This window comes from Balaenoptera ricei, chromosome X (genome assembly GCF_028023285.1).
Source record: "Balaenoptera ricei isolate mBalRic1 chromosome X, mBalRic1.hap2, whole genome shotgun sequence".
Classification (NCBI taxonomy): Eukaryota; Metazoa; Chordata; class Mammalia; order Artiodactyla; family Balaenopteridae; genus Balaenoptera; species Balaenoptera ricei.
Window position 1 is genome coordinate 122,984,139 of NC_082660.1, and position 13,977 is coordinate 122,998,115.

Below are 13,977 nucleotides of genomic sequence, written 5' to 3' on the forward strand. Positions count from 1 at the left end.
CTGTGTGTGTATTTCTCCAATTACCTTCATTTACATAGCTTGAATCTATAACCACCAGCCAACATTCCCCATAAGAAAAAGTGCTCTCTGATGATTATACTGGTGCCCTACTCTGACCATGACAGTCTCTGTGTGTGGAGCTAGCCTTCCCTACATGTAAACCTCCCCAGAAGCAAGAACATCATACGAATGGCTTTTCTGGTCACCTAACACCAAAGCACTCTGTAGGCCATTAGTGCATTCTGGATTAGAAAACCCAAAAGGTGTAAAATGGGAATTTGTGATCTGAATGTGGCCTAATTATCACATGGTCAAATACAATCAGTGCGTTCACTGGAATAAATGCACTGGTATGGAAGCATAATTTGCAGCTCATCTGGACACCTAACTATTTACCTGAAGCAGCGTCTGTTTTTCACGTTCACCAGAATCTAAAATGAAAAAGTAAAGGGAAGAGAGGGGCCACAGCATCTTTTGCATGTACAGGATTAATCTGCTTGAAAGTAACCAACGTTAACGGGTGGTATCTTTTTTATTTTAATGACCTGACGTGTTCTCCCCTGTCATCTCTTTGGCCAGTGAAATAAGAACGGTAAGTAGAAGTACGAATAAAATGCTACCATAATGTTTCTAATGAGTTATGATTCCACACCAATCTGAATACTTCAGAGGTGAAAAAGAATCCATTAACTGAGGCTGGAATCGGATTCTCACTGGGAGCCCGGGAGGAGAAAAGTTCCCATTTTTTTCTCAGTGCCCTCCCCAGATCTTTTGGCAACTCTGAGAACTCAGTGCCTTGAAGGTGGCGAGGTCACCTGGCCCAGATAACAAATTGTGCCTCTGAGGTCTGCCCAGAAGTATCAGAGGAGGTATTTCAGCCCATGGAGCAAACAGCGCCTGGCACAGGTGTGCCGATTTGATGACACAGAAGAGGAGAAAGAATGTTCTCTCTGAAATATGCAGCTTTGAAGGGGTGGGGTTTTGTGCGGGATCGTTTTTCCTGTACCGCTGCACCTGAGCTGCTTTGGGGATCGATTCATCATGCTGCAAAAGGACTGGAGAATATGATGGTGACTGACCCTGAGGGCACGGCTTCAATTCAAGTGCATTGATTCAACAAGGATGGCCCTGTTTTCTAGTAGGCTCCAGCTGCCCACTCACCAGACCCCTTGGTGGTCCTTGTTTAAAGAGCAGGAGGCATCTCTGAAACTTTAATCTGCACCTAATAGAACAACTCAGGACCAAAATGTAAAATAAAACGTCGTTTTGCTGCTGTTGTCCTGTTTTTAGTATTTGATCCAAGTGCACGTAAACTGTGAACAATCTCAAACCTGTGGTTCAAGCAGAAGGGCATGGGAGATGACTTAGTTGAGCTGAAGGATGTTTAAATGAATGGTACTGAGGACTACACAGTTGATAACCACAAATGATTCATTCAATTCATCATCCCAATAATCAAGACCAACTGTGAAAAAAATTGGATCCACTCAGTGGAAAAAGAACCTGAAAGAACACACAGCCCATTCTTGACATTATAAGTGATCTCTAAGCCCAACGCAGCTAATATTTCTTGAGCACTTATGTGCATTTACCACAATTAGCTATTTAGCCTTCTTTACAAACATCAGCCAAGGTGGCCCTTTCAACTTTGCTCAGTAATTAGCTCCCATCTTTAACTCCTACGTGCACGAAGGAAGGGTGGACAGAAAATGTGACTTGGAGTCAGACAGGTCTGGATTCAAATCCTGACTTTGCTGCTTACTAGCTACATGACCGTGACCAAGTTACTAAACTTCTCAGAGCCTTTAGTTCCTCATAAATTGTCATGAGGACAATTTCATAGATTTTCACGAGAATGGAAAGAAAGCATCAATAAAAATGTCTAGCACATGGTACTACTCAACAAATGCCAATGGTACCTCCACTTAAAAAGCCACTGGAAGAGAATTAAAATAAAGATTACCGGGCTTCCTTCGTGGCGCAGTGGTTAAGAATCCGCCTGCCAATGCAGGGGACACGGGTTCGAGCCCTGGTCCGGGAAGATCCCACATGCCGTGAAGCAACTAAGCTTGTGAGCCACAACTACTGAGCCCGTGTGCCACAACTACTGAAGCCCACGCGCCTAGACCCCGTGCTCCGCAACAAGAGAAGCCACCACAATGAGAAGCCCGAGCACTGCTACGAAGAGCAGCCCCCGCTCGCCGCAAATAGAGAAAGCCCGCACGCAGCAACAAAAGACCCAACGTAGCCATAAATAAATAAATAAATAAATAATTTTTAAATGTTTAAAAAAAAAAAAGATTACCAACGGAACGTTTGTTACTGATTAGTTTAAAACAACTATGTTTGGAGAAGTTTAGGTTTCTTTAGAAATCAAACCCACCGTTGAATGCCACAGGGAATTTTTGCTATCCTGTATTTAGAAATACTGTGTCACCTCATCACAGAACAGAATGCAGTATTAGGCAACTCAATTCTTAGGGGTAGGGACCATGTTTCATGGTCTCTGTGTCCCCAGTACCCAGCACAGTGCCAGGAACAACATCAACACTCAAACAGTACATATATACATACATACATACATAGTTTTACGGAGTGGCATCATAGCGTGGAACCTGAACCAGCCCCTGAGGCCAGATTTGAGGCAGATGCTTCCATTTTCATACTAACAGCCATCTTTTAAGACTCTTTTAGGAGCAGCAATTCTCAGTGGGGATAGAACTCCAGATAACCTGTAAACTTCTTAAAATGCAGAAGCCTGACTGCCACCTAAGAGTCAATAATAGTAAGCACTCAAATAGGAAGTATATGTTTTACTTATGTACAGTCCCCTGTACATCAACTCATTCACCCCTCTCGACAACCATGTGAAAGCAGTGGCAGCATTTTACCCATGTGACAAATGAAGAAAGCGAGGGGACTTGGAAAGGGTAAGTGATTTGCCCAAGGGCACACGACTAGCAAATGACAGAATTAGGATTCAACCAAAGTCCATGTGTCTGCATCTTTCCTACCATTTTCCGTCTACTTGAGCTACCTGAACAACACCTATAGGGCTTAAGCTTGTTCGTTTCTTTTTTTTTTTTTTTTTCCTTAAAGTTTCCACAGTGGTTCTGATTCATATGCCTAGTTAAGAGTCAGTCAATTAGGAAATGATTAAAACACGCGAGAGACAGAGAAAGAAAGCAAACAGCCAAGGCCATTAGCCCAGTTCTCCGAATCTGAATAACGGTATGTGAAATAACCCATCCCTGTGAGTCAAGCAGAAGAAATTAAACCTTCACATGGCTGCAAATCAGCTTTACAAGCTTTCTAACACTTCTGCCGCTACTGGCTCACCCTAAACAATCTGTCACCACATAGCGAGGCTGGCCCGGCTGTTTCCAGAAAGCACACGACTGCATGATACCCACCAGGCCTGATAGATGGAATTGTAAGGACAATGACATGATCTATGAGGTATCCTAACTTACTACCAAAGAGTAGATGTTATTAGCAGTTAATATTGCCTATCCTTTTCCCAACTGAATTTTTAAAGACTTTGGAAAATAATCTAAACCTCAATGTTATTGTAGAATCAAGAAGCAACTACTGCCCTAGTTCCATAACGAATGCTGATCAAATACACTTGAATTGGAAAAGTATATTTAATTTGCAGGTTTCTGTCTACATGTTCTGCTTCTATTTTCTTTGATAAGATCAGTGAACAAAGTTGAGAGGACTTTTTTTAGTTCAAACGTTTTCCCATAATGGCAAATCAATCTTCTCGGGCAAACAGAACATCAAAACGCTAACCATCGGAAGCTATCATTGGAAGTTGATCCGATTTACACATAAAAACATCCACTAAAACTTAAATGAAACTTTCTAGAGGAACAAAACTGGCTAAAGGATTCTTTTGAGTCTTTTAAAGCAGCTACTACAATAACTGCAGAAGTATGCACAAATCGTGCCAAATCTAATCGATCTTGTGTATTTCTTCCGCACCATTGCAAAATACGTTTCATAGAAGGGTAGCGCAAGCTCACAGCAGGCAAAATGTGGTAGCTGAAGTCAAGCACAGCTAATTTACTGTTTAGGACAGATGAGATCTACAGAATTCTCCAATCCATCCTGATCAGCTCTGATATGGAGGACCGATTCCCAGCATGCATTGCTTCTATGGGTTTTAATGTCGATGATATAGACTTCTTGGATCTAGACGGATAGAGGAAGATGGTAGCAGTATGTGAGCGGAAGGCCTATTCTATTTTACATGGCAGCATTAATTATGATAGGAAGGCAATTTGCCAGGCCGAGCCTAGCAGGTGGGAGCCAGGAGCAGGTCTTAGACTCTCCCACCAGAGTTAAGAGCTCAGAGAAAGGGGCAGGGGCAGGACGACAGCATAGGGAAGAACAAGATGGAAGCCTAACACCCACAGAACCAGCAACACCAGAAGATGTAACAAGGTCTCAGAGATAACGGAGGCAGAGGCATGGTCTCATAGGCCTAGTCATCAGAATATATACTACAAGCCCAGAACGTAAGTCCCCAGAACAGTTTCCCAGGACAAAGGCCATTCCCTCTCTAGCTTCTTTTTTGGGAAGAAGAATTTGGGGCTGAACCTCCACACGCACACCCTCTCCCCGCCCAACAGCTACCACAGTTACATACTTGGAATAGAATGGGCTATGGGAGAGTTCTGTTGAATGGAGAGATGGATGAGTACCAACTAAAGTCGTGGGCACTGAAGAATAGTGCAGAAGGGGTTAAGAGGGTGGACAATGCGATCACAAAGTTCTGAGTTCAAAACCTAGCTCTGAAGCTTGCTAGCTGTGTCCTAGTGGATACATTACCTAACCTTACCTAAAAATGGGGGTAGTAGTACTTCACCCCTATGACTGTTGTGAGGATTAAATGACTCAGTGCATCTAAAGCACTTAGTGAAGTGCCTTCATCACGGCAAGTACTCAATAAATGTCAGCAGTTGCTATTATCATTATTAACAAATGACCGGAAGGCTTTTACGTTGACCAAAATGAAGAGACTGCTACCTCAAAAGATCATAAAAAGCAGAATCATAGCCAGTTTTTCCCCAACACACCTGTTATGTAGCTTCTTAAAATTAAATATTCTACAACCCCAGTGCCAATCTCTTCTGGAGCTCTGCCATTCTCTCACTCTCTGCCCCATATCTATTTGTAGTCAGGGAGGACAGATTTCATACCTGTGCAGAAGTGTTACCTGCCAAGTGATGAAATGAGAGAGGACGTGAAAAGGCAACGAGGAAACATTAAGGAGGTGGGCGGAGGGAGACAAATCCAAGAAGAGGTTGGTACCTGGCCTCATTTCCCCCTCTCCTCCAGACTCCTCTCTCCCTCTCTCATGCACCCTTGACAACATCCCAACTCAGGCTACACCTAACTCTTGAACGACTCCATGTCTGCTCGCAAGCAGCTTAACATGACTGGACCACCATGCCACCGTGCTGTCTGTTCCCTTCTAAACTGATGCCCTCAAACCTCAAGTGTGCGCCTTCAGTGCCGCCTGCCACCCCGCTCTACCCCCTACCCCAGACGCTATTTCATGTCTCCTCTCTGCTCACACCTCTCTTTCTTCCTCCTCGCTCTCAGCTGATGACCTAGCTTCTGATTTCAGTAAGAAAAAAGAAACAGGAGAAATTCCACATCCTCCCACCACGCTATCTACCCACCTACCAGCATCTGTACCCACCAGCTCTGGCTGCTCCCTGTTAACTGTGGATGAAGGGTCTCTGCTCCGAAGGACAACCCTCCACCCACACTAGGAAGCTAATACACCTGCTTTAGTTTTCTTCATAGTATTATGACATTACGGTAATTACCAGATAATATAATATAGGTCTATTTGTTTACTGTCTGACCCCCCCTATGAGAATATAAGCTCCTTAAGGAAAATGTTAAGGGGTACCAGGCACTTATTAGGCACTCAATGGATATGCATCTCTGGAATGAACAAAACAGTGAATGAAGGAAAGAAAAACACGAATTTCTCACTGTGCGTGAAATTCCCTTTTGAATGCTTATAGTTCTCTCTCTCTCTCTCCCCCATGTCACTCCCACCCCATCTTTGGGACAGAAATCTAATGTCCCAGGAGGCTAGGTTATTAAAAACCGAAGCTCTTCAGGGAGGTATGCCCTGGACAGCCACGTGAGTGACGCTGCCTGCATAGAACCTGGTCTTGGCTAAAGAGTGCCAGTGAGTGAGGCCCTACCCACAGAGCAGGGCCAGCCAGACAATATGGGAAGTAGGCTTGCCAAGCCAAGGTCTACATAGGATCCAGATCCAATGAGAGGAAAGCTTCTTAATTCCCTTCCTTCCTTGCCACTGAGCCTGAGGCTCTGCCAGGGAAAGTCCAACACTCAAAGGTCTACAGAAAGTATCCCAGGGAGAAAGGCTATGGCTTATATACACCATCTGCACAACGCTCAGGAAGCCAGCCAGCCTGAACGTGGGAGGGGGCCTCTAGTGTGTACTTTCTGTCCATGCATAAGATATTCCGTTTCTGAGCACTGTGGCCAACGTGGATGAAGGATCATAGGAGATAATGGATGTAAAAGTGGCTTGTTAGCTAGATCACATGCTTGACACACATCAGAGAGGTTGTAGAGAAGATGGAGATGAAAGAGGAGGCGAAGGAAGGGAAAGGGACCTTGGGGGAAGGGAAGAAGAGGTGGAGAAGGGAGAAAAGGAGAAGGTAGAGAAATAATTTAGTTCTACACATCAGTGGTGAATATAACTTAACCTGAAGATTGCAAATGTGACTACTGGACTCTGGCAGTCACCGGTTTAGGCACCTTGGCCAAGTCCCTTTCCTTGTCTGAGCCTTGGTTTTCAATCACCAGTCAATGCAGAAAGTTGTCATCTCCAAGGACCCTCGCAGCTCTGACCTCTGTAAATCCATAATCTTGACAGACACCAGCTGGGCTCCGTGATCTGGGTCAGTGGAGCCACCAAGCACCGAGGCCAAGCAGGACAGAGTTTGGAGCTTTAGCAGACGTCCTTAAAAACAAGCAGAGACTCCCGGCGCCAGAAGTACTTTGGTCCCGAATGGAGCCTTAGCTGCCTTCCCATAGACCCCAGCTTTCTTCCCAGGAAGACATCCTCCCGGGGTACCCATTGATGGTACATCTCATTTCACAGCTTCTTTTTCCTGAGAAATTAACAGCACAAACTATCATTTGTTCCTCAGCACAGAATGAGCCAGTCCAGTGAAGTTCAGCCAATTTGTCCTTTAATACCGTTTACTGGCTCTTTAATGATGAATTCATTTGAGCACTTGGCCCCAGATTCTAATTCACAATGACTGAATGTAAATGAGACCTCTCCCAAGCTCTGCTCCTGGTCCCTTTTGAACTTTCATAAATCACACCTGGCTGCCTCGGGAACAGGCCACTCTAGTCTTACTTTGGGAAAGGATCCAACCACTGATCACACTTTGGGCAATTCACGTAATTTCTCTGGGCCTCCTAATTCTCCCCGTCTCTAAAATGGAGATCATAATAGTACCTAAGAAATAAGGTCAACTAAGATATCTTTGTCTCAAGCATATGCACAGTGTCCAGTACAAATGTATACAATAAATATTAGCTACTAGCCACTGATGGTATTAAATGAAATCAGCGTATGTATAGGCATGCTGTGGGAAATAAAAAGAGGCCCCCAAAGTGTGTTTCCAAAAGAGCTGACCGCAAAGTGAGCAACTAATTGTTAGCCTTCGTTTCCGGACATGGCATCCTTGTGATCATCATGAGCCAACAGCATGGATTCACGTTTGTCCAAAGGGACTAATCATCGATATGGGCACAAATTCAGGCACAGGCTGCAGCATCGTTCTGATAGCTGACAACTGGAAATGTCCCAAATGTCCAAAATGACAAAGGTCCAAAGCAGGAGCCTAGTTGAGGAAACTAATATACGCATATAATCGACTACCAGGCCACAATTAAAATGATGCTCGGAAAGTATATTTATTGACAGAAAAACATGCCCAAAATATGCTGTTGAATGGGAAAAAAAAGGCAAGTTAAGAAACAGATGTTCTGAGTTACACTTTATAAACCTCTCTTGTATGAATTTTAACAAATATATTTTACCTTGGAAATAAAGTAATAAAAAGCATCCCACCTGATCTCACTTCTGCAAATATGTGGTACATATGTTAAAATGCCTAGAAAAATTCTCAAAGACTTTACACTTCAACATGATTCTTTCTGCATAATAGGAATTTAGGTGATTTTCACTTTCTCTTTGGACTTTACTTGAACTTTCTGGGGTATTTTTTAATGATTTTTTTTAAAACAAGGAACATGTATTTATTCAACACCATGACAGACAGCATCCCTAACCATAAGGCTCTAAGTCTCCTAAACTAGCCATCACTCGGTTTGAGAGGCTGATATGCCGGTTTCTGGAAGGCCCAGGCCTCCATTTACTCTGTCAGAGAGATGAAGGCAGGGATATTTCTTGCTTTCCCTGGTGCATCTGCCCAAACACTCAAGCCACCTTTGAAATTGCCTTGAAGGTACATTTTAAAATTAAAGTGCCACTCTGGGAAGAGAAGGGAAGAGAAAATGATTGCTTAACGGGCATGGGGCTTCCTTTTGGCACGATGAACATGTTTTGGAACTAAGCAGAGTTAATGGTTGCACAACATTGTGTCTGTACTAAATGCTATTGAATTGTACATTTTACAATGGCTAATTGTATGTTGTGCAAATTTCACCTCAATAAAATAAAAACAAAAATTAAGCCATGACAATGAGTGCTGGTAATTTCAACATGGATGTGGAAAATTTGCCTCTTAGGGTTTTTGTGTATCCAACACGTAAATACTCTGCACACCTAGATCAAAATTTTCATAGACGCCTTTTTACTTTGCTTCCAGGAGATGCATATTATGAACCAATATGCAGTTTTCATCATGTCATTACCATAGTCATAGGATATTAGAACTGAAAGACAGTTCAGCCATTTTGTTTTACAGAATAGGTAACTGAGGCTAGAAAAGAGAGAACTGGAACACATAGTCATTTACAAAATCAGATTTAGAATTCAAGTGTCCTTGTCCAATGTTCTGTCCAGAATAATCCACTCCTAGTCTTTTCTTCATTCAATTTTCTGGGCTTCTTTATAACTATTTTTAAATACGTATTTACTCTTTGATCAAAGTCTCAGCTTCATGCCATTTTCCAGAATTTGCTTTCTGCACCCAAAGTCCTTTGATATACTGGTCGTATGTTTTGATAGTTGTATTGAGCAAACTCATCCTTGTTTAACACAGTTATTTGAGTTGTGAGAAGCAGGTGATGGGTTGCGGATTAACTCAGTAATGCTCCACACCTTCTCGGCCCTACCACTTTATCCCTGGGAAAACTGAAGATCTGGGTTTCATCTGGGTCTCAAGAACACTGTCATTAACACAGCGGTTTCTGTGTCTGCACCTCTCACACTGCCCTGACTCCAAATTGCAGCTAGATTATTTACTTGAAGGACAAAGAAATCTTTCCATCCACAGCCAAGAAAATTATACCTTACTTGTATTTTGCACAGATTAATTTCTGAGAAGGTTTACGATCAAATGCTTCTCAAATGTGTCTCTTCATAGTAGGACTGCATGCTTGCCCGTGATCTGCTATTTGGAATCAAAGAAGCACTGGCATGATGCAGGCAGCGAAGATCTGGGCATTTTGTTAAGTTACATGTCACCAATTTGCAGTTTTGCGACACCTGCATTCAGCGCTTTGGAGTCTGAGCTGAAGCATTCTGGGCACCTCTGGCATTCTGAGGAGTTTAGATACATTTGGAGACAATGATCTGAATTGAATCTGGATCCCAGCCTCCAGCAGTTTACCCACTGCACACCCCACCGGTGAAGCCCTGTATGTTTATTTAACATCACTCCCTAGACTTCCAAACAAACAAGACAAAAGATCTCAACTTGTTTCCTGCTTGTCAGAGAGCCAATGATGATGTGTTAAGAAGTAACTTGAGCAGGAAGGAAAGGAGAGGGAATCCTATTTGGTTACCATCCCCAGCTGTGCACATAATTTAGAATCAGAGCCAATTTTATGGTGGGGTTTTTGAGTCAAGGGAACAACCTATAGAGTTTTCCCAAATGGATTCAACAAAGCCAGCCACAGTGGGATTCACTCAGCATTACTTGAAAGAAAAACTCCCCAAACAAATAACTCCCAGAATTAAATTTGAATTCTATACTTAAGTCAATGTAGAGCAAACTTCAAAAGGAATGTCCATGATATGTCCCCTCCCAGAGCCTCCAATCCAGGGATAAAATGAGAAGGTTGTGATTTTCTCAATGATTTTTCCACAGTGTGACACACATGTGAGGAACACACTCTACTGGGGGGGGGGGGGGGTACCCAGATTATGATACAACCTCAATAATAAGTTCACTGTGTTTGTGTGTGCGTGCGTGCGTGTGTGCGTGTGTGCTTGTGGTGTGTGTGTGTGTCATAGAAGAAGCCAGGCAGCGGGGCAGCTGAGGGCAGGTAGCTGAAACATAATTGTCGGCACCCAGGGCAACAGGTAGCCCATGGACTCTGCTAGTGCACTCAAATTTATTTCAAAAGATAAATCAAAGCTGAAAACTCCTGGACTACATACAGTTTCCTTCAAGCTCTGCAAAATAAATGAATTGAATCAAAAACAGTATCATCATTACAAGATTTTTAAATATCTGAACTTCCTTGTGGCCACATCTAGGTGGTACCTAATGAGACTCTTATGAAAGGGTGAAAGCAATGCTTTCGACGCCCTGTTCATGTCCATGTAGACCTCCACGGAGTTACTGCCGTTCAGTGGCTATGATCTGATGGAAGTAATGGGTTTTGGAGATAAAACCTGTGGACTCAAATTTGAGCTTTGCCACTAACTAGTTTTATATACCACAGTTTCTTCATCTGGATTCAAATCCTGGGATGACATTCTGCAAATCCCCAACTTTTCTATGGTTTACTCTCCTCATCTATAAAATGAGGATAATGATAGCGTTTATCTCCTAGGTTTATAGTTAAGGATTTAATGAAATGACACATGTAGAGCCCTTCAAGCTGCCCACAGCAGAGACAGTGCTCAATAGATGTTGTGATAGGTAATAGTAACATCGTCTTTGTCCCCTTATCATTTAGGTGTTGGCATAGCTCCCTGAATATACTAGGAACGGGAAATTGGCTTTTGGATGAATTTATTAAGCTTCTATACTATAATGTACATCGTCATCATCAACATCACAATAACTCCATTTTTGAGCTATATATAATGTCTCATACACCATGACTACGCTAGGCAGTTTACCATGAAGTAACTTACTTAATACTAACAATGCATCTGCAAGAGAAGTCCCCAGTAGAGGTTCCTATAGGTCAAGAAAGCGACACTGCTAGTCACATCACCAGTAAGTGACAAAACCAGGATTTGAACTCAAGTCTCTCTTATTGGAAAGTGACTATTAATAATGATAATGACAACAGCAAAGCTTCAGTGCATTCTTACTATGTACCAAGCATTGTAGCCAATGTTAAACCTGCGTTACACCTGCATTAGGCAGATTCTGCATGACTGTAAAACACTGCCTTGGTATCACAAATCAGACAGGAACCTGAAATACTGGGAGAATCGGGGTCCCAGAAGGCAGGAAAAACAGAGGCTATCCCTCGGTCTCTGGCCTTATCCAATGATAGCAAAATGTAGCAAAAGCCCATGCTGCAGAGGGAACCATTTGAGCCCTAGGTAGAAAACCTACTTACACAAACCATTCTTGGGAAGTTGGGCCATAGACTACTAGAGCTAGCTAGGACCTAAAGAAATCAAACTTACAGCCGCCCTGATTGGTAGACCAGAAACCTGAAGACATGATAAGTGGAGCAATTCATTTTCATTGCCTCCCACAGAATCTCAGGGATGTTGCAAGCTTTTTCCTTTTGGGCAGGGGTGGGGGCCAACTCCAACAGTTACCAAGGGCTTTGTAAGGGCCCCAAGGCCCACAGAGGGAGACGGACAAGTCACAAGCGACATGAATTCAAGCCAATTGCCAGTTTTCAGAGGAGGAAAACTCCTTTCCAATGGGGCGCAGGGTGTCAAGGAAAGCTTAGTAAAGTAGATGACGTTGACAAATGACAGGTAAAATTATGAGAAGGAGAAATACCTTTAAGTAAACAGCTGTAGCAGAGGCAGAAAATGTCAAGGTGTGTTCAGGAAGCACTGAGGGCTCCAGTTTGGCTGGAAATGAGTCAGGTGAAGGAGAAGAGAAGGGCAAATGGCTGTTCAGTTGCTTGGGAAGCCCAGACACACGGAGCTGAGAAGGGTAGACTGTTTCTTAGCAGCCCGAGTCCGCGTGTGGGACGAAGATAATTCGAACTGGGCCTTAGAAGGATGTACCTGGCACTGCTTTAGGGTACATGTCGGAGGCGGAAGAGGCCAGTGAGGAGAGACACGCGACACTGGAGAACAATTAGAAGGATGTTTGTCACAACAGCAAAGACAAGGGGTAATGAGAGTCTGCCTGCAGTGGAGGAATGGCCTGGGAAGTGCAGAGAGGTGGCCACTGGAGATGCTTTTCCTTCCCTTCCTCTAGGTCTGCGCTTAATGGCTGAGGGGCACTGAAGTGATCTGAAGCAGTAAGTAGCCCTCATACCTTACTCCTTAGAGGCTCTTGTCCCCTGAAGGGACATGACTAACTAAATAGCTTCTGAATATTCACTCGTGTCCTCTGGGCTGTATCTGGCCAAACTCTGGCACAACTGAGCACCTTCCTACATCTTCAAATTCTAAAGTTCATCACGTCATCAACCCATTTCTACTGATTGCCTTTTTTTCAGGGAGGGGTTTGGGGGTAGGATGTGTAGACAGAAGCCAGCTGGTTCCAGACAACAGCCCTTACTGTGATCACATCAACAACTGCATCTCATTGTCAGTGACCACTGCTTTTCTGGGTCTTGGCTCCTCGCTAGGGCTTTTCACTGCAACAATCCTCAAACAACACAGGTATCAGCTCCCCCCGACCTCCCCCCACCCCCGAGATCAGAGCTAACAGAAACAGCTACTTGGCAGTTAGGTATGTCCATTCAGAAGTCAGTATTTACCAACTAAAAATCTGCGAAAGTAGCTGGGAGGCAAACAGTAGTTCTCTAGACATTCCAAGAACTCCCAAAGCCCCACCAGAGCAACCAGTCCTCAGTACTGCATGTTTCTGTTTGATCTACTCAAAGCAATTTGCATGATCTTCCCACCGTTTCCATTTAAAATTAACTAGGTGGATTCAGTTTTCTTCCTTAAGATGAGTTACCTACCGATCGTAGGATCAGGCAATATAATACTCGATAAAGCCTTGTCTCTACCTACAGAACACATCTCAAATCTTCCTCTAACAAAACCTATTTCACAGCTCTCCCCAAGACTAAAAATGGGATAACGTCAAGCAGAGCTTGCTGTCATCAGCAGGGACAAGGACGATCAAGTCTTCTGAGGCTGAGCACTGGGGCGGTACTAGTCACCTGCGCAGTACCAGCACCTGTGCAGTACTAGTTACCAGAACCGACTACAAGCAAAGTTACCCTTATGAAATGAGATGTAAAATTAATGGGCCTGTCAGCCTTTTGCAACACACTAGGTAGAAAACGTGGCTTGAGTGGACTGGGGAGAGTTGTTCTCCCAATCACACCCCAGCTGACACATCCATGTGCTTTCTTGCCTTCAAAGTTGTCCCGTGCTAATTCCACATGTGCTTACAACTGTCAGACAGCACCTCCTTGGCAGAAAGATGAGATAACTTGACCGAGATCTTTCTGTAGAGGATGCCAGGTAGTTACGTGAATGAAGAAAAAAGGAGCAAGCCCGATACATCCTTCAGAAATAAGGCTGTCCCACCTAAGTGTCCATCGACAGATGAGTGGATAAAGATGTGGTACACATATGCAACGGAATATTACTCAGCCGTA

General features: G+C 43.6%; 1 protein-coding gene across 4 annotated transcripts in view; it reads right to left on the reverse strand.

Moving 5' to 3' along the window:
- FGF13 (fibroblast growth factor 13) overlaps positions 1-13,977 on the reverse strand; it is a 523,122-nt gene that overhangs the window by 379,010 nt on the left and 130,135 nt on the right. The window lies entirely within an intron of this gene.